Genomic DNA, 15,541 nt, shown 5'->3' on the forward strand with positions numbered 1-15,541 from the left:
TGTTAAATACCAATGAATAAGCTAGTTCAGAAAAAATAAGGCAAACAGAAAACTCAAATCCAAATTAAAGTTCTCTTAACAAGAAAACAGTGCCATTAGGACTCTTTGAACTACAAGGAAGTCCTAAGGAAAAATATTCATGCTGAAAATTCACACTGCACAAGCATCACATGACATGCTGCTTTCAGCTAGCACTAGACTCCCTTTAATGATGTTAAAACCTCACAAATGTTTTGTAAGGCAATGTTCTTTCTTAGATTTTATTTAGAATAGGGTTCTATTTGAAGCACCAATCAAACTTTTTAAGAAATTTTCAGTCTTTGAATAGGAAGGACTCTGAAATGCCATCTGCTGCTCCTCTGCCCTGACACAAAGCTGACAAAACCTTGTCTGACATATTTGTCTACCCTTGGTTGAAATGCTGCAGTGACATAGATTCCATGGCCTTGCTTTGCAGCGTGATGTACCACTTGATTGTTCTTCTAGTTAGAGTTTTTTTCATATTATCTAATATTTTTCGCTGTGAGTATATTTCTATTTGTCGTGACCACAGTGAACACAGGGGGTTGTTGCTCTTTTTTCCTCTCTTTAATACTGGAAAACTTCTACCTACTGAGCTACTGGAATACTGTTTCCATGCCCTTCTTCAGTGTTTTCTATCTCTGTTCCCACCACCCTCACCCCCACTGCGACAAACCAGTTTGTGTTTCCTAACAGAGTGTATCTCCACATTTCTGAATCATGTGTTTTCCACTATAGTCTCTCCAATCTATCTTCATCTCTCTTACTGTTTGGTTTCCCAGAACTGGACTCAGGGATGAGTCCAACCAAAGCTTCACAAGCGCCAAGTATAGCAAATTAACACCTTTCATGTGTCACACGCATTGATATAGTGAGGCAACCTGTCAGTATTTGAAGCACGGCTGCCTCACTATTTATTTCCCATTTTGTATTTGTGCATATAGCTGCTTCTTCCTGCATCTAAATGCTTATCTTTTTATTGCGTATTTTTCTTAGGCCTGGGAGAGACCACTGAAGTGAAGGAAAACAACACTTAACTGGAAAAAGAACTCTGGGGACCTGACAGCTCTCCACCGTCACCTATGAAGAGATGGTCAAGAAGATGAGAGACAGACTCTTCACAAAGGTGGGATGATGACAGGGAATGGGTATAAGTGGAAATAAGAAAGGTTGAGACTGAATTTAAGGGAAACCTTTTTCACAGTGAGGGCAGTGGAACACATTGCCTGTGACAGGTTGTGACTGCAGTTTCTGCTGTTTTCATTCTCGGCTTTAACCAGTTGGGTCTTGAAATCCTTTCTGAGCAACCTGGTCTGAACCTTTAAGCATGAAGTTGGACTAAAGGTCCTTTGATGTCCCTTTCAATCCAGATTTTCCTATCATTGTTTCTCCATTTGTCAGTCATTCTAGATTCTGACTAGCTTTCTGAGATGTTTACAATCCTTTTCAGCAGGGCGCTGCACTAAATAATTAAAGTTTTGTTTCATCTTAAGTCATTATTGAAAATATTGACTAGCACTGGATTCACTGCAGATCTCTCCGAAGTCCAGCTTGAAACTGAAAATTCCTAGTTAGTATTTGAGTATGCTTTAAAATCAGGTATTCATGCACTGACATTTTCTTTGAATCATATTTTCCTGATGTGAGAATATCATGCAAGTGTGTGAAAAAGTTTAAGCATAAAACATAAATCTTATATCTATTCCTTTCTACTTAGCATTAAGGCAAATAATCCTAACAAATACACCAAATTAAACTAGCATAATATAATTTATCCTTGTTTTACTAATGCTTTTTATTAGCTTATTGTCTTCTTGGTCCTAGTAACCAATCATATTTCTTGCTGGTATTCCTCCAAGCACTGGAAATAACTTGATTAATATATATTGGAATGATATTTTAGCACACTGCTGGTGCTACTTCACTTTTCTCTGTTTCTCAGAGACACTTTTGTCCTCTGAATTATTAGGGAAAGCTTTAGCTGGTTCCTGAAATTCTTTGAGGTGAACTTCATCAGGTCCTGCTGCATTGAAAATATCTATCTTGCCTTCATAATTTTAAGATGTCCTGTCCTTATTCTGGTCCATGTTCCTCTCTCCTCTATTATCAATTGTGTTATTCTAAAAAGAGAATAGAAATATTAGTGTTTCTGTCTTATCTGTGTCACACATTATTTGTTGTTCTTCCACAGTATGCGGTGCACCTAATTTTTTCTATTCTTTCCCTTGTATTCCATAAACAAGATAGAAGTGTTTCTGATGAAATCAGTGAACTTTTTCTTGGAGCCTTTTATGTTCCTTGCTAGCTGTAACTCATTTTGTGGCTTCTTTCTGATTTTAATCTTATGGGCTGTGTTTCTCCCTCATTCAGTCATAGTCATGTGTCCTTGTTTCTATTTTTTGTGTGGTTCCCCTCTAATTTTCAGGTTATTAAAGAGTTATGTGAGAGGCAGAGACTGAAAAGAATTGACGAACAATCTACAAAATAGAGATTTACAAGCATTCATGGTTATCATTCTCCCTGAATAGTCTGACAGCTAGGATAAATTCACCTGTCTTTCAAAGTTACTTGAAATATCAAGATGATTTGAGTGTATGTGGTGTCATATATAGGGGCAGTTGGGTCATAATGTCTAGATCACTGAGAAGTCCTCTTTTATTTCCCCCCCAAGGACATGTATGACCATTCTGGAATCAAAGTCTGCCTCTGGAAACCCAGAGAGTCCATACAGCAGTCAAACTTGACCAAGTCTTTCAGATACCTTAAAATTAATTGCAATTGCAGCTAAATTAAATTACAATTGCCATTTGATTTAATTGTAGTTAAATTTAATATATACCATGAAAATACAAGCCATTCCCAACAGACCTTGGAAAAAGTAGGGAATGACCTCTCCACTGCAAATCATACAAACAGCTTCATTATTACAGGCTGCCATGTAGATTCTGGGAACTGACTTTTTGGCCTCGGAACTGTTGCAGATAAAGAAACAAAGTATTTGGGCAGAAATGGGGGATCAAACAGAACAATTTAGTGTAATGGACCTCAGTGTATTCACAGCAGGTCTGTGCAATTTACTGTAAAATAGAAATTAAGTCGTAACTTACTGCTACACAGGATCAGCCACTCGTTGCTCCTAAGCCGTGAGCTAAAACTGTTAAGACTTTCTAAAAATCAACTGAAAAAAGCAAAGGAAATATATGGCAAACCATTTTGGAAGTGAGAAGAGATGCTATGGGAGGCCTGTTTTCTCTGCAGCTTAGCAGGATGCTGGATACCATGTTTTTTTGGTGTGCCAGGGGTGGAAAGGATAGTAGAAAGAGTTACAGCAAAAAAAGTATGAAACACCAAAGCTTACTGCTGCTTCTGCTGGACTTCCACAAACTATGATTGCTCAGATACAAAACTTTGGGGCAAGTCAAGTACTTTTTGGGAAGTGGTATTCATTTAATGTATAAGCAACCATTCATGTTAACTTCACAGTGAGAGAAAATATGTGCTTACTTAAAGGACAATTATATTGGACAATCAGAAATGCAAAGTAGAAATGTAATTTTGAAGACAGTGAAACATGAACTCCACTGGGACTTAACGAGCAAGAAACAGAAGGAATAGGTCAACAGGTTATCATTAGACATCTGTACAGATTTGCAAAATGCCATACAACTAGAATAACATGGGGGGAAAAAAAGCAGCATTTTTTCATCACATGAAAGCCTACTACTTGATCCAACATAAAACTGTAAACTATCCATCAACTTGCAAGGCAAGCTGATTTTATCCTGTATTTGGTAGACACCTGAGGAGGGATAAAATTGTAGAATTACAGTGCATTGAATTTTGGTTTTCCAGAGTAATTTTTGCAGTGATGCCATTTTTGCATCTATACATAAAAAATAGTTTGAAAAGCATCATTTTAGAGACTGTAAAATGCTACCTAACATGTGAGGGACCGATCATCAAATTATGGAGGAAAAAGAAAATAAAGTTCTTTCTGTACCCCAGCAGCCTGAGATAGTAAAAAGGTAATTTTTTCTTCTTTTCACATTAATGGTATAAAATTGAAAACCACCTAACAAAATGATAAGTATGTAAGTGGGCCATGGTATTCCTGTTTCATTATACTGTTTTGAACAAATATGCCAAAAGTAATGTTCTGGTGGATAACCCTTCAATAGGGGCATTGTAGTGTGATCACATATTTATATAAAAGACGATGTCTAGAAAGTACTTAATAAGAGGGGACAGTCAGTGGAGGAAGAAATAAATCCTGAGCGTTGCAGTGGGTTGCCTGTCTCTCTTGTTTATGCTGAACACTATCTGTGCCATGCCTTGGACAGCTTAGCCACTTTGCCGGTTTTGAAGCGCAAGAGGCGTGTGAAGTGAAACCACATGCAAGGGGAAGCTTTCCTCCGCCTCACAGGCTTTATGTCACTGCTGCCTTATTCCAGATGAGGCTCATGCTCAAGAGCCGTGCGCAGATCTGGTTGGTATTTCGCTCACTGAACTTCACCATTGTGACCTGGTGCTGGTGTGTACAAGCCAGGTTTGAAACCTGGCTGTGTGCAGCTGGATATTGGTATTGTGTTTGGCAGCGTTGTGTAAACCCCATCCATTTGGTGAAGTAATCTAAAATAATTATACTTTTAAACCTACAGGGCTGTTGCCAAACCATGTGCTCATGAAAGACAGATGCTGTGAATTTTACATTCAGCTCTGCAGCAAATCTGCCATGCGCAGAGGGGGAGTGAGGTGCATTATAAAACTTCCCCCTTGTCTTTTATAATGCAGGAAAGCTTTAATTAGACATAAATGAGTTTGATCAATGAATCATTAATTTCCATTAAACTTTAAGTAGATTGCCTGACCCGGCTACTTCATTCTGAATTTAATCTGGTATACACTTGATAATTAGAGTTAAAGGGACAAGGGCTGGAGGCAATCCTTCTCAATCCTTCACACAAAATGGAATTGAGTCTGCTAATAAGTTAATTTTATAGTCAGTGTGTAAGGACAGAATTGGCCGTAAAACATAATTTTCCTAGAAAAACGGATCAGGAAGCAGACTGTCACTTTGTTTTGCTTTCAGAATTACCGCAGGAATTACCTGCCCAGGGTCTTCAAAGCCTTCACAGAACCTGTCCTCAGAACAGCAGCTGGAGGATTACATTGCATGAATATACAGTCAAAAACCAGGTGGCAGAGCAGGAAATCTTCCTGTGGCTTTGTGAAAATGCTGGTGGAGCTCTTTTTGTGGTTGAACAAATTGTTCTGGCTTGTCTAGGTCTGTGGGCACTGGAAAGAGTGAAAGGATGTTTCTTTCTGACAGCTTCTAAGCTCAGGAAAGGTAGAGTCTCTGATCTGATGGCTTTACCAGCAGCTGTATCCAGAACAGAAATTGGCATTTGGCATGTGTGTTTGCCGTTTGTTCTACTGTTTGGAAATGGCAGGCTTGCTAGCTTAGGTGTCTGCATGGCACTGCGCTGTGCCATGGGGATGTATTCTTTAGCGGGGCTGTATCAAGTTAGGTTTGTATGTGAAAAGTTTGAATCATCAAAGCTGACTTAAAGGACTAGAAGTTTACTACTTGTCCTACTTCTACAGAAGTGAGTTCATTTATGACTTTCTTGAGGGGTATGATGTTCTCCTTCTCTGCTTCCTGGGTTCAGATTAGGTTATACTGAGGGATACCAGGTGATCCAAAAGTGGACTCCCTTTGTCTGGCTTAGTATTTGCCTTGTTATGTCTAAAATGCATGTCTGAAAGTACTTGAGGAAAGAACAAATTAATTTGTGTTGAGTTGGAGGTTGGAAAGAAAAAGTAGTTGTGCTGACACATAAAACTCTGTGATAAAGTATCCAGCATTCGTGGTGGGCAATCCTATAGTTGGTGTGTGTGGCTGCTCACAAAATGTTGAGTTGGTGGAATGGAAGTGTTACCCAAATGTGTACACAAACCCCTTTAGTGAAAAGATACATTAAAACCTGGGGCTCTTCAGGCTGATGTGAATGCTCTGAGCAGCATGCTAGAGGGTGTGAAAGAGAGGACAGGCCTCTGGTGTTTGTACTTCCTTATGAGTACATTACCAGAGTGGACCACAGAGGTCAGAAAAGAGTAAGTATGGTATTTCTTTTGGAGTGTAGTTATGAGATTGCTGCTGCCCAGGCACAGCTCTTTTGTGTACATCTAGAAGCATTTGTGGTTTTTACCAGTGAAGGATTGCAAGCAAAACAGGTTGAAAGTGGTAATGCAGAGGTTCTAAGTTCTGGACTTAGACTCTTAAAATGGTGGTTAGGTTTCAAAAGGGCTCTAAATATCTGGCTTGTGCCTTTCCCATTCCCTCGGTCTCAGCCTTGAGATACTGTTTCTGAATCACCTGTGAGTGCTGCAGCCTGGGGTCACTGAGAGCACTGCTCTGGCCCTGTAATGACCTGCAAAATGACAAGCATTTCTGTGGCTATGTTTATGTGGTATGTGTTAGCTGCTGCTTGGAGATAAAAGTTGAGCAAGGGCAAAAGTAGAAGCTGATTAGCTACCCATTTAAGGGGCCTTGTCCATTCTCTGCGGTCACATAATGTGACGCAGAGAGAGACTGAATTAAGGGTTACAGAATTAAGGTCACACAGGCAACCTTAATACTGCCATTTTGAGACTTTTGAATGCTGGATTATGTGACCTTAATGGCATTATTTTAAAAGTATTTTATTTGTATGTGATTTTGTATATTTAGGTCAGACAAAATTGCTAGCAATGCGCGCCTCTGGCTCTAAAATCCACAAATCCATTCTTTTTAATAGCACTGCCAGTATTCAGGGGAGAATTCTGCTAAAGCCGATGAAGACTTCTAAAAAAGTCCCTTTCCACTGTTTTAATGATGCTGTTGCTGATAAATGCTTGCTGGTATGCTATTATTTATCTTTCAAATTCTCCTCTGCCAGGCTCCCATTACAAATGACAATAGCAGCCGGGGTCAGGCAGCAGAGAGCTCGGGGTGCCCTGTTCCCATTCTGCCCGACTCACCTTCAGCCCAAGTCAAGGCTGACCAGCACTTCTTGCTGCTGACTGTTTTGTGTTGCCTGTACAGCATGAGGTGCTTGATTCCAGGTTTCTGCAAAAGAAAAAATACCCAGTGCAACCTAGTATTGAAGAAATGTTTTTCCATTAAAAAAGAACCTAACTGTTGCTCCAGCAAATGGTGGCTTCTGGTGATTTTTTTCTTTTCCATAAGAGATCCTTCCAGATGGATGTTTGCCACACGTTTTAAAGAATGTCACGGGGAAAACATCCACTCATGATGACCATTTTGTGCCATACTGAGCTAGAAATATGAAGGCTTAATTCCTGTCAGTGAAGAATTACACCAGTGCTCACAGGGTTATGCATGTGAGTAGCTGTTTGCCATTGGCAGTAAGGGATTTACAGTCTGGCTCTCTGGGAATTGAGAAACTTATTCTCTCTGGGGCGTTTCATCCTGAACATTTTTATAAACATTTAAAAGTCAATTCAAGTGATAAAACCTGTTATTTATTTTGAAGAAAACATGTTTTAAGGCATCAAAACTGCTTCATTATTTGAAAATACATTTAGAATACACGCATGCTTTCCACAGAGCTCGAAAGACAAATTTCAAGTAACAAAAGCCTTCCTAGCAGGTGGTGGATAAACATTTTATGTTTCCAATAGAAGCCGGGCTTGTCTCTTGCTGCTATAAGCGGTCTGAACAGATAGTTGTTTACCAAAAAGATACAGCAGAATTTTCTACCAGCCAAGTTCTGACAATCAGCTACATCTGTCAGAATGCAACTAAGGAATTTCATAGGTCTGTCTAATAAAAATAAACTTTTCTTAACTATATTTAACTTTCTTTAACTATCTTTCATCCTATCATCTCTAACTTGAAAACTTTGTCTCGCACAATTCCTCCTGTTGAGTACATGTTTTTTTTTGTTTTGTTTATTTGTTTTCTGAGTCTTCAAAGAGAGGTTTCCACAAGAGATTTGCTTCAAATCCAGTCAAAATCCAGTCTCTGACACAGTGATGATAGTTCAAATCCGCCCTCACCTGAAACCCCTGCTATGTGGGTCTCCATAGCAGCCATACACAGCTGCTCTGTACTTGTGCGTTCTGGGGAGTGTTAAGCTTTGCAAGAAAATGAAGCGTGTCCAGTTCAGACAGAGCCCTCAGAGATTTTGCTTGCTGGGTTTTATCAGAGTGTATATGAACTGTGACATTTTGAAGGCTTGTAACTCACCCAGAATTTGGCAGTCTTTCACAAGGATAGGAAGAGGTATTTTTTTGACCCAAAGCAGACCCTGTCACAATTTTTCAGATTGTTTGGAATAATGCATTTCTACTTGTGTGCTCAGAAACAGCTGAACCATTTTTGACTGAAATTTTCTACGAAGGTTCAGCCTGAGACAGATATTGACAGGAGAAACTAGCTGAAGTACTGCCAAACAGTAACCAAGAGAAAAAACAGATCTAATGAAAAAAGGCAAAAAGTTATAATGGAAGAAGTAGGATTAATAGTACCTTAATAGATGGTAGTATTACTCCCAGCTACCACTTGTGCAAGATTTGGTGGATAATGGCAAATTTTGAAACACCATTTTAGATTTCTTGTGGGCTGAAAGTAAAAGTAGGCAACATCTTTTTGGAGCATAGCAGCAAGTCAAAGGAAGTGATTGTTCTCTTTTATTTAGCATTGGTGAGACTGTGTCTGGAATATCATGGCCAGTGCTGGGCCTTCTGTACTTTAACAAATGGGAAGGGGTCTGATAGATGGACACAAAGATGGTTAAGGTGCATGATGGCAGCCCAAGGGAGCTAGCTAGGTTTGTTCAGGTCAGGCTGTGCCTGTCGAACAGATCTGTCCCTTGCAGAAATAACGTGCTTTGGCTTGTGGGCAAGTGCCTTTTCTTTATGAAGACAAAACAAAATGACATTTTGTCTTTGTACCTTTTTTGTGATGATGTCTCTATAGCTTTTACTAGTAAGTATGACCTGGGAGAAAAATCTGATGTGTTAAAGTCTTCAAAATAAGAAATCGGCTTTTGAGATATGTCCACATACCAATTTATTTCTTTGATCAGAAAAAACACATACTTTGCTGGCCACTTTGCACTGCAGAAATGTATGACCTTCATTTCTGGCTGTCTATTAACTGTATTGCACATGCAATGACTACCAGCTGAGAGACCTTGAAAGGTGGTGAAAGGCATATGAAGCTCTTGTATCTACACTGTGTGCATAGACAGCCTGAGGTCAGACTTCAGAAAATAGCTATCAAGGGACAAAGACTTCCAGGGATCTTGTCTTCAGGTTGCTTTAGCTGCCACACAGTGGAAATGAGACCCCAGTCCAGTAGAGTGGCTGGAGACTGCTGGTTAGACAAAGTCATTTCAAAGCCCTTTCAAAGAAAAAGAAAATGGGCCTTGGAGTCAACCCAAGACCTTGTGGTAGCCCTGTGGTTTTCCACTTCAGAGGCACAGCTGTGCTGTGCCACAGCTGGCCTGGAGCACATGCCTGTGCTGGCAGCAACTGGTGAGCATGGCTGGCAGCCTCCTGCCACTGCTCTTCTCTGTCAGCACTGGCACAGCTGCTGGCCCTGAGGAGAGTCACCCCTCACAGGGCCAGAGCCAGTTCAGCAAAACAGTCTCCATTTAAAGAGCAGTACTGAGGTGGGGAGGATGTTCTGCAGCTGCACAGCTGAAGGCAGCTCTAGTCAGATCAGATGGGAAACCTGACAGATTTGGAAGCTGATCCTGTATATCTTAGTTCAGTGACTTGGGTCTCAGAGCACCCTTCCTGATGTGAACAAGCCACTGTGTTAGCTAGAAAACAGTTTTTTCAGTCTTTCTACTGTGTTTAATACCCTATCTCTCTTTCACTTCATGATTTTGGTTAGAACAATTTGTTTCTTTTTTCCTACCACTTATCGATGACGTCCTCTTCTGCCTTTTGTTCTGTCTGTTACCCTTAGACTAACTGCTCCTCCAATTTCTGGCTCTGTAGCATGTATCTGCAGCTATGATGCAGCAAGCAAGCTGTCAGAGTAGCTCTGGCAGAGCCTTCTTGTTTGAAAGGAGTCCAAAGTAAATACAGCTATGGTCACAAGTGGTAAGTAGAAAGCACGTGAAACACCAGAGGTGAGAGATCCCTATTTCCTTTTTTTCTTCCTGTCCATCTGACACTGTCTTGTATTCCTCAGTGGAAACCACTACTGATAAAATCTCTCCTCAGGTACAGTGTGCTCTTGGGCTCATCAACAGATGTTCTATAGCTACTGACCTGAGCCTGTGCAATGTACACGCCAAGGAGGAGAGCATTACAAAAAAAACACATATCCTCTGCTTCACAGGTAAAACATCTCCCTTTGACCTCACCTGAACTAATATTAACATGTGGTAATGCAAATTTTTCCTGAAGGAAGCTATCAGTCTCCTTTGCCCTCGGCAGAGATTGTCTTTTTGTTGCATGTGAGGATAGTGTACACTATGTCACGGCAGAGATATAAATCTGCAGGATAAGATAGGTGAGGTAGTTTGTGGCAATGCAGGTCAGGAGACAAACGGTCACAAGGAAACTAGAAGCATCATGCAGGGAGAAAGCATAAAGTGTGGTCTGACCTCATGCTGTAGGTGTTTGGGATGACAGGTTAGGACAGCTTGCTTTTCCCTTCCTGTCTCATGTTAACGGTGCTGGAGGCAGAAACAGAAAATTGAATTGTGTGTGTGGTGCTGTCAGGTTGCTCTTTTCTCGCTCACCAGACCTCTTCCCATCACATGCCAAAGATGCATCTGAGTAGCCTCTCTCCTTCCTTTATGCCTGCAGCTTAGATGGAAATGCTAGTCTAGGTATACCTCCCTGTTTGCTTGTCATGAAGGTGTCCCAAGGGATTCACAGGTTTGCTGTGGAAGGGCTTTGATGTGTAACTGATAGCCAGCAAAACAGTGGGTCAAAAAGTCCAAAAGACCCTCCAGGTGATGGCCCTTCTGCGTGGATCCTGCTCCTTTCCAGTCACTGTGTGTAATAAGGGAGGGATTTGACAGTGCAGAGGATGCTGTTGCTGCTCTCAGGGCTCTGCACAGTTTGAAACCTGTTGGAGGTTTGCCCGACTAGCAGGTTTGATGGCCACATTGTGCATTGGCACAGGGAAAGCCTGCAGGCCATACTGTTGTTTCGAATTATGTGATGAGCCGATTGTCTGTGTCATGTAAACCAAAGCTCCCACTGAATTCCTTTGGAAGGAGACAAGGCATTTGGCCTGCAGCACCTGAATGAATAAATGCATGAAGCCATGGGGAGCTGGGAAGGAAACTTCCAAAGCTTTAAGCTGTCTGTTTTAAAAGCTATTTTCTTCAGAAAAAATTTTCCTGAGCACAACCATAAAGGTAATGCTTCAGATTCTAATTTTTATTTCCTCTGTCATCTTAAATGTGACTGACTTGGTGAATGCCTTCTTTAATATGTGTGTTCTGCACTTTCATATGTGTCTGCAAATGCAGGCTGAATTCCTTCTGTGTCCTGTATTGCTCACTGACAATATTCACTTATATGGCTAGTGACAAGCATAAGGAAATCTTGCCAAGACCAGGAATTGAGAGCAGGAAAATCTGCTCTATTACTCTGCAGAGCATTCCTATTTGGTGTGGGCTCTATACAATTTAGTAATACTAAATAGCATAACTTACAGAAGGCACTAGCGTTGAGTATATGATACAATGTGTGTTGCCACAGAACACTGTAAGATCAATAATACAGTGAAAAAGAAACTGAGAGGCAGATGTGGGAGAGACGAGTACTTAACTTATTTATTATTTAGGGAGTTGGTGAAGTCTAGAGAAAACTCAAAACTTGAGATAGTGCCCTGCTATTGGGAAACACCTTTTTAGATGACCCTGTTAGAGGAGCAGAACATCACCTCTGAAAAGAGTGTCAGAATATTTTCTTCTGCAAATTCAGTTATTGTCTGGCCTCTATTGCTCATTAGATATAACAGAAGATTGTGGCCTCCTGGTAATCAGTGTAAAACATTCCAGGTATGTGAAAATGCTAATTGACTTTGATTATTGGTGATCTAAATGGTCCTCTGCAATGCTTAGAGTATTGCAGCATTGAGTGTTGTTTTCAGAACAGCAGAGAGAAACTCATGGTAAGTATTTTACAATAGATTTGGAGCAAGCAATTTCCACATTTATCCATGACAGTAAATGGTATTACCTGGCTTGGGAATATATTTGCTGCCTCAGTTTCCCACCTGCAAAATGAAAATCATACATAGGAATGCCTGAATGGGATTTTGTGGAACTCAGTGATCATTAACTAGTTTGAAGATAGGGTTTTGGTAGTCTGCACAGAAAACTTTTTTCTTTCATTTTGTTGACACTGGTTTCCTGAGGAAGTGGACCTTGTGCAGACATACTTTGCTTGTTATACATCTTCCTCTTACTATCTATTGATTCTGTTGTAAAAATTTGAAGACAGCTGTATTTGTGCAGGGTAGAAGTAGAGACCTGATAGATAGGTATTTGGGTAGAAAAGAGACCCAGTAGAGAAGAAGAGTAGTCTTGACGCTAGTTTAGCCTTTGCAGAGCAGAAGTTACATGCAATCAGCATCTGAAAATGCTCCAGCCATGGACAAAACAGTGACTGGGGCATTTGCAATTACAGATAAGGAAATTCAGGCATGATGCATGAATCCCTAGGAACCTTGGTTTTGTTAGAACTGCTGCTCTCAAAATTAGTGCTGCTTCCAAGGGCATGTCTTAGGAAGATGTGTCTTGATGTCCCTTCAGTTGCAACCTGTGATGGTAGTACCATTGAGCACTTCAGGAAATGGAACTGGGACCTTAATTGTTCCTGGTCTCCCTCTTTCTTCTCTCCTTGTTAATGGTTCTCCACTCTGCAGTTAGTGCTGTTCATCCAAGACTCACATTCCCAGCTTCACTCTGAATCCTTTCACATGTGGAAAATACCAAGTGCAGAAGAAGCTGTTTCCCTTTTTCTAGGACCATAGTGGGTAGATGAAAAATTGTCATTCACTTGAAGGAAATAGCAAGAGAAAGGTCAACTGCAAGCAGAGACAAAGTATTGCTAAGCCTAGCAGGTTACTCCAAAATGCAGAGAAATAGTGCAAGAGGCTGTGAATCAGCTGTTTAGAGAAAACAGAAGACTTGTATTTTCCTTTTCTCAACGTTATTTCAGTGCTGTGGGGAATTTCCATGGTTTCTCCTTTCTTAAAAATGTTAATTTAAAAATTGACATGGAGATTATGTGCAGGAGGCAGTGACATTGCAGTGTGACACCTCGTCTTTGCCACTTGTTGCAAAAGGGGAAATAGAACTGAAAAAACAAGATCCCTCTTTCAACCCTCCGTTTTCCCCCAGCAGTGCCATGGCATTGTTGTGGGAAGCTGTGACCACATCACCCTGCCTGAGGAAAGAGAGAACAGAAATATACCCTGTTGGATCCTTCTGGCTTGGATGCTGGTACCAAAACTGACAGTAGTGCAACAGCTTCTGCTTCTTGTCTGCTCAGGTGAATAAAATGCATGGAAGGCAAGAGGATGTGAGGAGCTAAGGCAGCTACTGCTGGGAAGTAAGGGTCTAAGTGATTATCCTGGAAGAGTCTAAGCTCCATGCACAGCAGCAGTATGTCTGGAAATACTACAGAATTTTTGTCTTTTGAATTCATCAGTGCTACAAAGAGGCAGCTGCACCAACTGCAGTAAGCTGACATCCTCCTTCCAGGTATAATTTGGCCTTGGTATGTGTGATGTTTATTGATATCACATTGCTTGACATAAGTGTTCCACTCAGGGCAATCCTGTAGCAGCTACAGATACAAATGCCTGTGCACAAGTAGATCAGAAACTGTTTTCATCTTCTTATTCAGACTGGACTTGAGTACACAACGTCTATCTTCACCCTGTATCCCTGTGGCTCCAGGTTGTTGCCAGTCATTTATGTTCAAGCCCAAGAGATGGTTTGAGATGGAGTGGGCTGGCAAATACCTGCAAAACAGCTGTTACTTGGTTCTCCTGATCCTTGCAGGTAAGAAAGAATTAGTAATAGTAAGATTTCCCCCCCAGAGACTGCAAACCCTCCAGCTTTTCAGAACATGCAATACAGTCAGCTGTCAGATCTTTGTAAGGTTGTTAAGGCATCTCCAGAGCATCTAAACCAATAGACCATGTGCTGTAGTGCTCAATGTGAATCAAGGTGTGAATTTTATTTTATTACCTTGTTACACAAAACTTATGATGATCCTAATGGCATTTTCTAATCCTATCCCAGAGTGAGAGAAGGCTGCCAAATTATCATTTACTGAAAAGCAGAAAATATCTTTTCCCATGGCATGCTGCTACAGCTTTTTTCTCTCATTCCTCCCTAAAGGTCACTCTTAGTCAAAGGACAGTTTTCTCCAACCAGTCTCCTTTGAGACTCTACTTGGTGAAATTGTGCTGCTGGGTTTTGCCTTTGCCTCTGCTCACTGGAGACATTGTTGAGGTTTGGGATGTGGAATGGGTCTTGAAAGAATGCAGGGGAATGGAGTGGAATAGGGGGCACTCCATGTTTGCAAGGAAAAGGTGGACATCTTCAAATGATTTATTAGGGGCAAGAGCGAATCAGAAGATAATTAAGCATGCGGGAAGTTGCCCATTTAGCACCGTGGTGAGATCAGAGGGAAATGTAGATAAAATAATTTGTTATTGCTTAATGAAATATTGAGAACAGATAACTTTCTGTCTGTGCTTGGAGAGGGGCTTTGCAGGGTTAATTGTGGCTGACTCAGTATGTGACAATAGTAATAAAACACGAAATACTGGTTTAAGAAATGTCCTTGAGAAAATGGTTCCATATCCAGACCTTATCCCATGACATATGTTTCTGGCACTGTCACAGGACTTACGGAAACTAACTACAATCATGGAAGCAAGCCCAGCTTCAAATGATTAAATTGCATAGTAGAATCTCCCTGATTGCAGTACTTGGTACCCTTGTAATCAGGATGTTAGACGATTTAAAACTGGGCATGGGGCCATGGGTGCAGAGAAGTCTGTAACAAACGTGCCAATATTCTAGACCATCATGCACCCACTGCCAATGGTAAATAATGTAGATTATCTTTCAAAGTGGATTGATTGGGGAAAAAAAACCCAGCCATTTTTGTGAATATTTCATTTCTGTTGCATTTCTATAGTGCTAGTTTTCATTAAAACACACACACCCCCAAAAAAACCCAACAACAACAACACAACAAACCTCAAAGCAAATATCTACACCAAAAATCATAACCTTGTTTAGGGAGAGCTACTCTTCTCTTTTTCAGTAGTAGGAAAATATTCAAGTTACTAGCAATTGTTTTTAGCACCTTATGACATTAGGAGCAGTCTCCTCCTGGAGCTCTGGGCTTGGGCTTTGAATAAGGAGAGTTGGAATTTTTCACTTCCAAGAGATGTTAGTTCTTGCCCCAGTACAGACACCCTTGACAAAGCTCTGAAAGACATATGAATAAA

General features: G+C 40.7%; 1 protein-coding gene across 1 annotated transcript in view; it reads left to right on the forward strand.

Moving 5' to 3' along the window:
* C3H6orf118 (chromosome 3 C6orf118 homolog) overlaps positions 1–13,760 on the forward strand; it is an 84,887-nt gene extending 71,127 nt beyond the window's left edge. Inside the window, 3 exon segments of the mRNA XM_071807277.1 lie at positions 1,018–1,147; positions 10,264–10,381; positions 13,561–13,760. The gene's annotated coding sequence lies outside the window, so the exon portion shown is untranslated.
* The last annotated feature ends 1,781 nt before the right edge of the window (positions 13,761–15,541 follow it).

This window comes from Patagioenas fasciata, chromosome 3 (assembly GCF_037038585.1).
Source record: "Patagioenas fasciata isolate bPatFas1 chromosome 3, bPatFas1.hap1, whole genome shotgun sequence".
Taxonomy (NCBI): domain Eukaryota; kingdom Metazoa; phylum Chordata; class Aves; order Columbiformes; family Columbidae; genus Patagioenas; species Patagioenas fasciata.